The sequence below is a fragment of the Pezoporus flaviventris genome, unplaced genomic scaffold, assembly GCF_033815535.1.
Source record: "Pezoporus flaviventris isolate CSIRO_AGI_PZ_B2104156 unplaced genomic scaffold, CSIRO_AGI_Pfla_v1 ptg000093l, whole genome shotgun sequence".
In the NCBI taxonomy this organism is placed as follows: domain Eukaryota; kingdom Metazoa; phylum Chordata; class Aves; order Psittaciformes; family Psittacidae; genus Pezoporus; species Pezoporus flaviventris.
The window spans coordinates 1,395,516-1,409,040 of record NW_026892641.1 but is presented as its reverse complement, the minus strand read 5'-3'; the positions used below and the strand labels follow the sequence as shown (position 1 = coordinate 1,409,040).

General features: G+C 41.7%; 1 long non-coding RNA gene across 1 annotated transcript in view; it reads right to left on the bottom strand.

Moving 5' to 3' along the window:
• Window positions 1–3,350: 3,350 nt before the first annotated feature.
• The window catches only part of LOC133281050 (uncharacterized), a 36,563-nt gene continuing 26,388 nt past the window's right edge, over window positions 3,351–13,525 (bottom strand). The window contains exon 3 of the long non-coding RNA XR_009747359.1: window positions 3,351–3,517. This is a non-coding gene — a long non-coding RNA (uncharacterized LOC133281050). The remainder of the gene's footprint in view (window positions 3,518–13,525) is intronic.

Below are 13,525 nucleotides of genomic sequence, written 5' to 3'. Positions count from 1 at the left end.
CATATACAAAGCTATGTAACCATCTTTTGTAAATGACATGTAACTATGTGTGCTTTCCCCAGCTTTTTACAAACTTAATCAAAACTGAACTCTTCCTCCTTTCCTTGCAAGCAGATAGTAAAATCTCTCCCAGGAATTAATTCACTAACCTATTAGTTTCTGAAAGAAAAAGGTACTCCTGAAAAACTCCTGATCAGTTTCTGCTTTAAATTCAGGTCTTAGTTTTTATCATGGGCTTATACCAAATCCACTGCTAAAACCTGCAAAACTATTACAGTGAAGAAATGTTCCATGATCTAGGCCTATTTCCAGAAGTCTGGCTAATATAGATCATGCAAGGGAAAGATTGGGCAAGCTTCTTCCTGGAGGAACAATGAATCTACAGCTTATCTCACTGGATTTTGGCTTGACCTCAACCTCCCACAACAGAACCCACAATAGCATCAGCTGCTTGTCCATCTACTGCATCCATCAACCTGGAGCCTAATGAACAGTTGACCTCCACAACAGTTCAGCCTCACCTCAGCAGGTGCAGCTACAGTTGTGGGTATTAGCCTGGATCACTCACTCATACCAAAAAGATGAGGCTGCTTCTTCAGTACACTAGACTGACACTATACACTAATTCAGTGCTCACACGTGAAACCTATCTGCTTCTTTAACAGGCTCTGTGTCAGAAATCTGCTCCTTCCACTGTCCTGAGTTCATGGGTTTGGACGTTCATGATTTTTGAGCATCGGGTCACCTACATTCACCAAATCATAGGATAATTCAGGCTGGAAGGGACTTCCTATTCAACATGTCAGCTCTGAGATCAAACCAAGTTACTCAGGGCTTAGTCCTGTCTCTCAACCACACTGTTGCTTTCAGCAAGACATAATCTTACACTAGTAATCATCACCACTGTTTGATTTCCATCGCCCACTGTGTGTTGCTGAATCTTAATGCCAACCAGGCGGTTTTCTGAGCTGCAGCTTGTACCTGAATTAATATTTAGGGCTGTTTTGCCACTCGCCTATTATTTATACAGAATTCAGAATGTATAACAAGAATAAATGAAATCACTTGACATGATGTCCTAACTCAAGCAGTTTAGCAGCTTATTTCACAACAAAACAAGCAAAATGAGGATGGTAAATAAATGAGGGAAAGAACCATGGTTACAGTGAAAATCTCACACAGCTTAGATATGTGCCTGCTGCCTAGCTCATCTATATACAGCCTTGACAAATTCGCTGATATGTTCAAAGAATAAATCATTTCGTGTGGTCAATACTGAAGAAACTTTAGGAGGGATTTGCATGTTGAGAAGGTGATGACTTGGCAAAGACTGGAAGGATTTTTTGTGCACAGGCAGGAATAGGACCCAGAGGTGGGTATTAAAGTAGGTATTACGGGGAGAGATGTAACCAGAAACAGTCTGAGGTACATTCTGTAGGACAAACATGACTTGCAACTGGTTTATTGCTCAGATCAGCATTTAAACCTAACATTGGCACATTCTTTAGGCACTTCAGACCAAATCACACCCACGTACAGTGTCCTCTCAGCTGATTATACCCTCTTGTTACAACAGCATATTACACAGTCTCTTAATCTCATTCCCTTATTGTTTCACCAATACAAGATGAAGCGGGACAAGACAATGAAAACCTGTGAAGGACAGGAAGACTATTAGCAGTGCAGAGCTTGATTTTTGCTTCAATAAAAGCTTGAACAGGCCCCTGAACCCTACAGAAATGACTGCACATTCTGCAGCAACTGGAAAAGGAGACCAGGACCTACAAGGCGACAAGTTCCTTCCATTAGACTTCAGTCTCTTCTCAAACCACAGACAGAAGTTGAAAACCCAAAGGAACAAAAGGCAGGCAGAAACACAAGCTGTGTATTGCCCTTTTTCAAGCTCTAACTCATACCCAGGTTAAGTTCTTCGTCACAGTCAAAGTCAAGGTAAAGAAACAAAACAATGCCCACAATTTTTGGCATGTGCACAGTATTCCCATAGAAAAATGTATTCACATCAATAAAGGTGGGAATTCCACATACAGATTGGAGAAAGCAGTTGGGTAGATTTTCAGCTTCTAAATAAAACTGAAGTTATAGCGCGTATAATTGTCCTACCAAAATCACTTTGTGGCAAAGTAATATCCTGCAAAGCTGAAATTATGTTCCGAAATCTGAATTAAGGCTGATGTTTCAGCACATGAGGCACTGCTGACACAACATCAAAATATAGCAATTGCCCTGAGTTAGACAGAAAGGAAGAGTTATTAAAAGATTCTTTGCTCTTTCTTGCCAATATTGTCACATGAAAGTTTTCTGTTGTGCTAACATCCCAATGGCATTCAGAGTTCTGGTTTTGCTAAACTATGTCACATGTTTTGAATCAGGAAGAATGAAATCTGCCAGCACAAAACTGTCTTAACCTCAGGGAAGACCAGACCAAGCAAGACAGAGTCCCTGCCGGTTTTACACAAGAACTTCAATCTGCCTCACATCCTGCGGTGGAAACACATCTCCAACTGATGTTGAACGCTTCATCAGATAAGGGTCTGTCCCCTTACACTCTCTGTATTCAGAATCTTTTCAACAGACACAGTTAACCACACATTTGCACTGATTTACTGAAAACCAACATAATCTTACCCATTAGCAGAGTAATTGCCTGGCTAGTCTTTCACTCCACACTTCTCTCCCAGCTTCCTATGGCTAAATGAGTCCCTCCAAACAGGCTTTTCCCAGTGGAAGACAATGTGTTCTTCTGTGTCTTATTTCAGATGCCTTCACTTTTAACAGGGCTGTGACCATCCTGTTTTCTACCTGTCAAGCTGAAACCACTTTACCCCTATTCAATAATACCTAATTCTATAAACAAGCATATGGAAAACAGTGACAATCCCCAGGGAAGATGCTGCCCATGACATGCAAAGCCTACCTGGACACAGAAATCATTGCAATGGCTTGGTTCTGTTGGTTTGTAAAACTCAGAAGGCCAGTAAATGCAGTGGATTACCTAATCAGTGATTTATAGCGACAATGCTCTACCTACGTGCACCTCAGGTCATAACAGGATATGGATTTGGAATTAATAAAATGTTAATAATCCAATGGCTCATCTTTTCCTGATTCACTAGGGATAGCTCTTCTTGCATTTTATATAAACCTGTCAGATTCATAAGCCTGTAAAGTCACATAAACCAGTGGCAAGGTGTGAAAGAACACATTGGTTTACAAGAACCTGCCCTCTGATTCATGACAAAACTTTACTGACACTATTTATGTAAGAAGCAAGCACTTCTATGGACTCACCAGTGAACTTCCAAGCAGGAGAAAGCAATACTTGCCTGAACCTCAATGTGGGATGGAGTCTCTGAAGAAGAACAGCAGGCGAGATCCTCTTCTTGTGTCATGGGTAGGTCTTTCATGAAGACTTCTGTCCTTGACTCTTACCTTCAGAAGAATCCAGATGATTTTTCTCTTTCTGAGAGCAATTCCCACTGAAGTCATCGTGTTAATCCTATAAGAGGGGAGAAAAAAAAATAGAGAGAAATTTATTCCTATGTAGAGCAGGAATAGAAGGGTTGAGCTTCACTGAAATCCCACAGGGAAAAGTTAAATAGGTGCCTGGCTCTTGAGCTGACACTACACACACAGCATTTCAACCTCAGATCACAGAATGGATCTCGCAGGAGGGGAAAAGCCTTTGTATTTTCTAACATTAAAAGCAACATGAACACAAGTTGTGTTCATAAGCAAGGAGATAAAATCCATTCAAAACAATTAAACACACAGCAAAGTTTTCCCTTCGCTACCTGAAACACTCCTCTCTCAGTCCCAAGGCTGTAACAGCTCCCCAGTCAGTCCCCCTGAATCACTCTTTCTACAGCAGAATACATCTGTGGGGACAAACATGTCTGCTTTTGCTCTGAGTAAACTACTTTTTCCTCCCAGGTAGACCTAATATCTCAGCCATCGGATTCCCACTGACACTGTGGAATGTCCAGACATGCCAAATTCCACCCCGGCTCTTTGGAGAGGATAGTATTTCCCTAACCCAGACCTACCTAAAGAAAGCACATGAAGTTATTCAAATATTTATCCCTAGATTCTGGGAGGTCAGACTGATATCACTTCTACAGGCGTGAGTCTGGAGCAATGACTGAAACTCAGGATTTACACCCGTGTGTTTGCAATCAGCACGAAGTCACTCAGTGGGCATCTCTCACCAGAAGTGTAAAATGAGAGCTTTGCATGCATAAAGCACTGCAAGATAAGCCCACAGTCTCAAAAAGCAAAGAAATGAGCCAGGCCTGATTCTGATGCTGCATCAGTATTCAGCAGTGGTTTCAGTGGGGCAGCTCGATATTTACACTGGAGTAAGGAAAATCAGGATTAGGCACCATCTGTCTCGGAGAGTCAAGCGACCAGAACTGCTCTACACATTAGAATCCTCTTCCCCATTTCTTTAATCTCTTACACATTCCAGGTTTTCCATTCAGCTTCAGTGACAAAAGATTTTACAAAATGACAGTCCAGATTGAGAGCACAGAAATGACAACCTCTGACAAAAGAGATTCCAAACTTTTATCAACGATAAGTGCTCCTTGCACACAGACACTGGTCTGCAATGGCAAATATAAGGCAGATGTCGAATGGAAATTAAACATTGTGCTCCCAGGGTGGCCTCGGCTGCATTCAGTTTGATTTAAAACAAGGCCAGAGTTCTTTCATCATTTCTTCAAAGTTTCAATTTTAAAGATATTCCAAACAGACACATACTTGACCTAGAACTTGGCAATGCAAGACAACATATATGTGTAAAAAAGCCTAATACGGATAATAAAAGGCACAGCAAGTTGCCTGTAGGATGGACTGAGAGAATTTGTTCATCAAATCACTTCTATTTCAGTGTTCTGAGAGTTAAAAGTGAATTCAGGTGAAATATCTTTACCCATTTCTTTCAAAGTAAATTCACAGCAAACACTTATAAGCTGGGAGGCTCAGACAACTAAATATTCTTAAACATAAGCAGAACAGTAGCCTAACTATTCGTTAGTTTAAGAAGTATTTCACTGTTAGCTTCTTTGAGACTTAACCCATATTTACATCTGTGGAAGCACTCTGCCTGTTATTATTAGAGATGAGAAAATAGCACTAGACATTTGCAATGACTTAGATATTCAGACTCTAGAAGCACACATTTGAGCAGTCTGTAGTGTTTTCTTTTTATAATTTCTGATAATGCAATAACTCAGTGGAAATAATGTAATAATAGGTTTTTAAAATGAAATTCCAACCTGCTAAATATACTGTACAGTTAAAGTAAATATAAATTTAAGGGTTGAAAAGATGCTCCTATTTACAAAAGCAGCTAAAAGCATAAACCAAATTACATTTGTTTCCCTTTAAATTTGACAGATATTTTAAGACCAAAAAAATCCTAGAAGTGCAATTACTCGATTATTTACACCTTGGATATGTAACTATGTTTGTACTCTTCTTGGAAGCCATATCTTAGAAATCAGTTCTTTCTCTAGACAATTTAATATCAAATGCAGTAAAACAAAAAACTTTTGAGGCCATGACTTTGTAACCTCCCCAAAGTTTTGAACACGGGAAAAGCTGGCCTGTTCACACAAGACAATCAAACACATACCTAAGCATCAAGTCATGTCCTGTATATCTATTTCTCCCCCCCATGAAAGGAAGAAATTGTGACAAGATTTTACTTTTAGATGACCTGACACCAGCACTTCCTGGCACGAGCAGGACGGTCATCCCCCCCTTCATTTCCCAGTCCAAGATTCAATCATCTGAAACACAAACCTCAGTCTGCACTGAGAGATTTTCGAACAAACCCAAGTTGCAAACAGTGTCTCTGGCCCTTTTAAAAATCATTTTCCATTGCTTTAAAACAGAAAATACAGATGGATGGATGAATGAATGGACAGCTAGAGAAATGCTTTCAGTCATGCTTCCTCCCCCCGACACCCCCCCACCCCAACCCCCCCGCCTTAAAATTGAAAAGCATCAGTATCCAAATAGCAACAGGAAATTTTTACCTTGTGGCTAAATAGCTCACTGTTCACTTTGCAGCTGCCTCTATTTTTTGCTGGGCAAAAAACACCAATACAAAAGTCTTTCCTAAGAAACCAAGCTTTTGACATAAGGGCAGCGACAAACGCAAACCTACAAAGAATTTTTTCCCCCCGTCCCGTCGTTATAATTCCTAATTTTGTGGGATGTATTGCTGGGCTGTTTATCATAACAGTGTGCAATAAAAAGGACGACTAACTCTTGCAATTTTCTCCCTACTCCTCCCCTTGACAGGGGCCACTGATAGGGAAAGAGGCTCGGAAAAGCAGAGCAGTGAAAGGCTAAGAAACAATAGGCAACCATGGCTTTGACAATGCAGCCCTGAACCCTTTTTGCTCCCGCTGTGACACTTGCATTCAAGAGCAAGGGCGGCTGCCATCATAAGAATGGACAATGGCATGAGGAATACAAGGGAGAGGGGGGATAAAAAAAAGAGGAAAGAAGGAAATCAGATGAATTCAGAGCTAAGATGGCAGAGCTCTCACCTTTTCCGCTTTTTTTCGAGTAATCTGGATGGAGACGTCCCGCAGAGAAGAGATAAAAAGGGTGTGCTGAACTGTTGGATGGTTCTGAAGACTTCTGCATTTGCAAACGCATTTTAGAACTATTTGTAGGGGTATATATGCTGCATGCCATCTCTCTGTCTCTGTCTCTCTCTCTCTCTCTGTGTCTCTCTCTCTTCTGTTTTATGTCCTGCTATCTCCATCACACACCTCTAATAGTATGAAGACTTTCTGCCCATGTAAGTAAGTGAGAGTGTGTGTTCCTTAATGTTTGAATCAAGACACACGTCCGCATGCATTTCTAATCTAAGGAGCCTATAGCAGTTACTACAACTATCAATTAGTCAGCAATAGCTTGAGATCCCCATGTGTCTGGGTGAACAAAGGTGAGAAACACATGCAAATAGTACTACAGCACCTGGGTCACGTACAGTAACTTATCTCGCAACAAATAATTGCATCTGTTTCTGCCTTTTCGGTGCTTCTTGCTCATTATTATGTAAAGTTACAGGTTATTAATGTGAATACTAACACAATTAGACATGGCATTGTATATTTTCATTTGAACACCACAATAGAAGGAAATTAAGCTTAACTAGATAGAAATAAATGGTGACTTAAAGGCTTTAAAATAAAAGCACTCTAGCAGTGCTTCCATTTTTTTTGATCAATTGTTCCTGGGTTAAAGATGCAAATGATGTAGATGTATTTGGTCATTTCATATATATTAGATAAGAAACTGATTATTCCAGAGCAGACAGAGTGGATGCCTAATTTCCTGAAGTTAAGTCCATAAAGAGGGTAAGCTCATTCTGTTCCTATTTGTTTTAATTAAGCGACTGTTACTTTTAAGATCATTTTAAGGGTGTATTTGCAGATGGTTTAGACTTAAACCAAACAATTAAGAAACAAGATACGGTACCTTTTACTCCCTCCTTTTTTATTAACCTCCAAAAAAAAAAAAGAGCCTTTAAAAACCATCAGAATCAAAATGAACTAAAAAGATAAAAAGTGCCCTGAACAAAATCAGAAGCAATAAAAAGAAATAAGCTCCAAAATCCAGCTCCACCCTGACTCCACCACAAGCAAAGACAGAGCTAGGCTGCTGTCCATGAGCAGAGAGCATTTCAAAGGTGACAACACGGTCTATGGACAATGTTATTTACACAGATTTGAGGAGAGCGACTACGGCTCCGAACTGCAATTCAATTCTCAGGAATTATACCCCCTGTTTCCAAGTGCAGGGAACGCCAAAAATCAAGCGGTTTGACAGAAAGAGTTTGGAGCTGAGAAGTAAGCAGTTTTTCCCCACGTTCAATATGCTCAGAGTCCTGCTGCATAACCCTCTATCGTTAGCTCCCTTTCTACTTATATCAGCTTCCATGGGAGGCTAATTAGTGACACCAAAGGAAAAACGTTCTTCCCAATACTGGGCTCCAAGAAACTGTCAAGTTTATTTAGCTTTAGACAGCATAAAGAGGAAAAAAACCATCTTACGTTTAATACAACAGAAATACCTCCTTAAAGAAATCACTCCCCAGCTCCCTCACCTTTTAAGAACAGGCTAGTGGCTACAAGATTACAGCCGGCCACTGCGAGCCACATAGAAGGTGCTCACAATGAAGCCAGATTAAAGCAAAGCTGCAGCAAAACAACGTCTTTGCCCACAGAAGCCCTGAGTGCAAGCGTCCCAGAGCTGACTGTACACCGTAAAATAAAGCAGTAACGGGCTTGAAAAGAAGCGGCGCTCAATGGGTGTTGTGCTGACCCGCCATGCAGTTTCATTGCAAAACTTAGCTGTTGGGAATTGCAGGCGCTATGGAGACAGAAGATTTCCAATGTGCCAAGCGCTGAGTTTACCGTAGGCTCTTTGCTCTCTCAAAGACAGGCACCGCATAGAGGACTAGCACAACACGGAGAGCAGTGGCCGGCTTTGCAGCTCCCACCAGACACAACCAACGCGCGCGGTCCCTTTGCCAGAGGTCCTATCAGGCAGACAAAAGCATAACAAAAACTACCAAATAATCTCACCCTTCGCTGAACAATGAGACCTTAAAATATATGTACGCCAGGATATTACATGCAGAATAGGCAGGGGGAGGGGCGGGGGGGGGGAGGGGGGGGTGGTGGAATGAGAACAACATTTCCCATCAATGCGTTTTATTTCTTGGTGTCTGAAAGGGCTGTTTCCCACTTTAATGTGAATTACTCATCTCTTTTATCGGGCCAGTCTGTTGCCTGCAAATGTACATCCCAGGTGAAAAGGGGCATTTGTTTAGGAGTTCAAACAGAAACTAATCGCTCGATACTTATCTGGGGTTGAGAAGTAGTTAAATTGGATAGTAAAGGCTGTAATCATTCCCGTGGCTATCTATCTGCTAGCAGCGCTTGGGCACGCAGGTCCGTCAGATGGTAGCTAAGGGAGGAAGGTGGTTAAACCAGAGAGCTGGGTATTTTTACCACTGTATTTTATGCCCAGTTCTCCTAGGCTGAGTCCTGATACTGCTGTTCCTTCAAACATAGCACATTCTGATAAAATAAGCCAGCTTTCTTTAACAAAACCAAACCACAGATGAATAGACAGCACTAATCAGATGTAATGTAATCGAATGCTCTTCTTCATCTAATCTGTCTGCTCTGTGTAATCTAGCTATTCTACTAGCTCCAGCATTTGTAATAGGCATGACATTGATTCAGATCTCGTATAATGTTATTTCAGTATTTTATTCTTAAATGAGACTACAAGTTGGGTGGCTGCTTTGCATTCAAAACTCGCCATCAACTTTCCACACGCTAGCATGTCTAAAGCTAAGCTGATCTGCACCTTTCTGCTCCTTTTTAATTGCTGCATTTCATAAGGTTGCAGGCAAGCCTCAGAGCGTGGCACAAATTTTGAGACAGACAAAAGAGCAACAGGAATTTAACAACAGAACTGCCCAGGATCAACAGGGAAAAATGAAACCCGCAAAGCTATTTGATAAGATCTGCTTCCAGGCACAAGCAGGAATAGATGAAACCTTGTCCGCACACAACACTCATCCATTTTTACGCTTTCTAAAATGCAGAATGAGCTCCTTAAAACCAAGCATTTAAACAACATTTACCTGGAAAAAGAAAACCTCCTCTTATTTTACAGGGCACAGATTAACAAACAAGTCAGTCTGCTTAGGTAAATGACAACAGTGGAAAGAACAAACCAACCCTCTCATACAAACACATATATTTGAATGCAATAAAAACGTTGACAACAGTTATGTGATTAAAGCAATTGTTTTCTTCATTTAAGGCCTTACCATTGGAATAATTCAAAATTAAGTGAGAAACATCAGCCCCTTGGGTTTTGCTAAAGAGATTTAATTTGTAGAAATAGTTGGGTTTTTTTTTTTTTAAACGTAGCTATTTTCAACGTTGCAAGATAAAGCTCTCCTCTTTTTTTCTGATTTTATTTTAAGAATAGACCCCATTTAGGATTTCACATTGTAAATCTCCCTATGTCTGAATGCTGTTACAAGGTTTGACAATGAAAGAATAATTCATGTCAGACAAAAAGAGCCCTTCAATCAGCTTCATGCAGCTTTTCTCCTGCAGGGCTATGCCAAAACGAATGTGGAATCCTGAACTGAACCATCCATCACATTTCCCGAGTCTTTCAATTAATGACACTGCAATCAGATCGATGGCGTGTAATAAGAAAAGAGCTTTGCATTTCTATACCTATTAATTCGCTGAGTAACTCCAGTGGTAAAACGTGACCAGAAAGGGAAAAGAAAAGAAAATTTCATCCTCCTAGCAAGATTTTGGGTGATGTTTAAGCCACTCTGGATGAGCCTCAGTGCTACATTCCCTTCTCACCATAAGTCCTGAGAGCACAAAGCAAAAAGCACATAGGCTTTATTGTTTAAAAGCAGGACAGTCTCTCTCCCAGGCAGGTATTTCTGCTGTGATTTCTCATCAGACACTCTTGATTATTAAGAGGACTCCATTTTTCTTCCAGGCTCAGGCTGGTCAACCGCCACCACGCTCCTGTTAGCCAGAATGTCCTGTCTGCAATGCGAGCCATGGAGGAGAGCAGTCACTTACAGGGCAGGACTCCACAGACTGGTCCTCTGGTGTGAAGCCTGTAATTAGCGACCACATTTCCAGATCACAGAACATGCCAAGGATGGAGTTACCTCACGCAGTGATTAACCTCCAACAAAACGAGGTGGGGGATATAGCTGGGCAGGGGGTGAGGGCAGCTGGGACAAAAAGAGCCTACCAGCAGCCATGGGATGAAACTAGAGTGACCTCACGCCAGTGAACTGGCATCAGAGCTTGGATCAATGACAAAAATCACCGAGGCTTTGCAGAACGGAGCTGCTGAGCACATTGCAATCCCCTTATGCTGCAAACGTTGTGGGTATTGTTTGGGGAAGCCCAACACTACAGGAAAGAGAAAACTGTAATTAACCAGAACATTGCAGTTATTAAAAGGATTTCATTTGGAATTGTCTTTTTCTCCCAAAAGGTAGCATTTTGGCCTCAAAATGCTGCACTTACAGAATACCCTGGCTTGGAATATTACTCAGCCGCACATTTCCTAAAAAGCTACGAGGTCTCCCCTTTCTGAGTCATGCAGAGAAATGAGTTCAAGGCAAAAGGCTTTACCACCTTGAGCCTGATGAGCAGTTTAGAAGGAAGGAGTGATTTGGAGGATCTTGCAGGAGACAAGGGTGGGTCACAAGTGATGAAACACACATCTTGCCTACAGAAAGATCCTCTTGTGTTGCCTTGGACAGGAAACTGGCCATAAACTGCCCCTACCAACGTTAAGCTTTCCTTTGGATCAGATGAAGCCTTCAATCTCCAGCGCTGACACTTAGCAGCTTTGGCTTTACCTCAAAGGAAAGAAGCTGCAGCTGTGATAGGGGATGGAGCCAGGTCAAAACCTACAAAAAGGCCTTCTTTTGGGAGCAGCAGACCTTCAGGGAGGTTGTGTATTTTGGAAGTCTCCAGCAAATGAAAAGAAATCTGTATGACAGAAAACAAGAAATGGAACCACAGAAAACAAGGGAGTTTTCTGAAGTTCACTTCATCAAACCTTTCAAATATCAGAAAGTGCTTGTAAAGGATCATTTCTGACTTCGCCTCTTAACATCATCTATGATCAAGTCTCAGCAGTTCTGAATTTTAGCAGCACCTTGATAAACAGATGCCTTGTTAATGCTGCATCTGAACATACCCAGCCATGCCACACATGCAGTCAGACACAGGCTGTAAGCTTGTGGGCCTAGAAGGGCAACTGAGAGCACTATGAAAAAATGAAATGGGACCATACCCATGAGCTGAGCTGCAAAACAGCTGCAGCTAAAGCACAGTGAGAGATGCCCACAAGAACAATAAATAACTCAATCATGTAGAAGCAAAGACAATTCATTTACAGTTAAAACGTAGGAGTTGAATGCATGGTAAAGAAATAAGAAAAGAAGAAATCTAGGATGAGAAAACTGTAAAACTCAAAGCTTTGACTGAAGCTAAATGCAAAGCGTTTATACTGTATGTCGCTGTATCCTACCCTCCCTCTATAGAGCACACAGGCATCAGTGTTTGGGATCCCACCACACTTCAGAGGAGCAGGTTTCAGAGTGCAACCAGCACTCAGGCTAGAAGTCAGCCCAGGTCACCTCACTCGCCTTGCAGGACACATTACATCGACAACAATCCCAACTAGCTTTTGTGCACAAGTCAGCATCTCTGCCCAGGGAGGTGTCTTAAAGCCCAGGGAGGTTGCGGGAGTTGAGGGGAACATTTCTGACATTATACAAGAGCCTCACAGCAAATACGTGACTGGAGATTTACAGCTCTCAACAGTGCCCTGCACTGTCCAGCTGCAAAGCACAGTATGTGCTCCACAGCTTAATAACATACAAATGTCTTGTCTGCTAGTAGGTCAGGCAGAGAGGAGAAAGGGGTGCCGCCTCGAGCCATTATTTCAGTGCTGGCTGCCTTCCAGGAACTAATAGAGCTTCAGAAGGCACGGGCAGGCTTGCTTACATCTGCTTCCCTCTGCTGTAGCTGCAGACAGACTTACACACTGGTATTTTCCTTCTTTGGAATGGGTCTGTACAAGCTTTCAGGAGGTATCCTTAGGGTTCTTTATCTCATCCCTCTCATAGGAGCTCTGGGAGTGACCACTGCAAATGAATTTGATGAAGAGAAGGCTTCTATAATAGTTTGTCTTGTTCAGTGCCAGCATCTGGCCTTGTGGTAATGCATCTGTCTACAAAAGCTGCAGAGCCTCTGTTAGCCCCTGTCACCAGAGAAAGTCAGCTACCTGTCTTGTTGATGTACAAGCAGGCACACAGAATTCCACCTGTGCTGCTCAAAGTCGTGACCAAATCCGAGCTCTGGGAGTCAGACCTTCTCCCATGAGGTGGGATGCAAAAGTCAGCCACAGAAACACAGAGCTTCAGCTACCATGGTCCGGGGTCCAATCCCTACTAATTACAACGTTTAAATAGTCATTATTCAATTTCCTTCTTTCTCCTGAAATAGTAACTAAAAAGACACCTCCACAACGCTCCTGGTGCTCCGGCACATGATTAATTCTACAATTACATTTCAGCATTAAAACAATCAATTCAACAAGGATGCTGCAAGTCAGCCTCCACCTATAAAAACTCCCCTGTGCCTCCTTACCTAGGAATCCTACCCTTAGCTGTTTCCAAATCCTTATTCAAACCGCAGCACTGCAATCACTCCTTTCCATCAAAATGAAAGCAGGTATATTTCATGCCTGCATTTCACAAATGATTATCTGACAACACAGTATTATTAAAAGGTAGATAAAGGAAAACATGAAGGTAAGTGAAATCATAGAATCAGAGCATGGTTTGGGTTGAAAGGGACCTTTAAAGATCGTCTAGGTAATAAAATCCTCTGAGGAT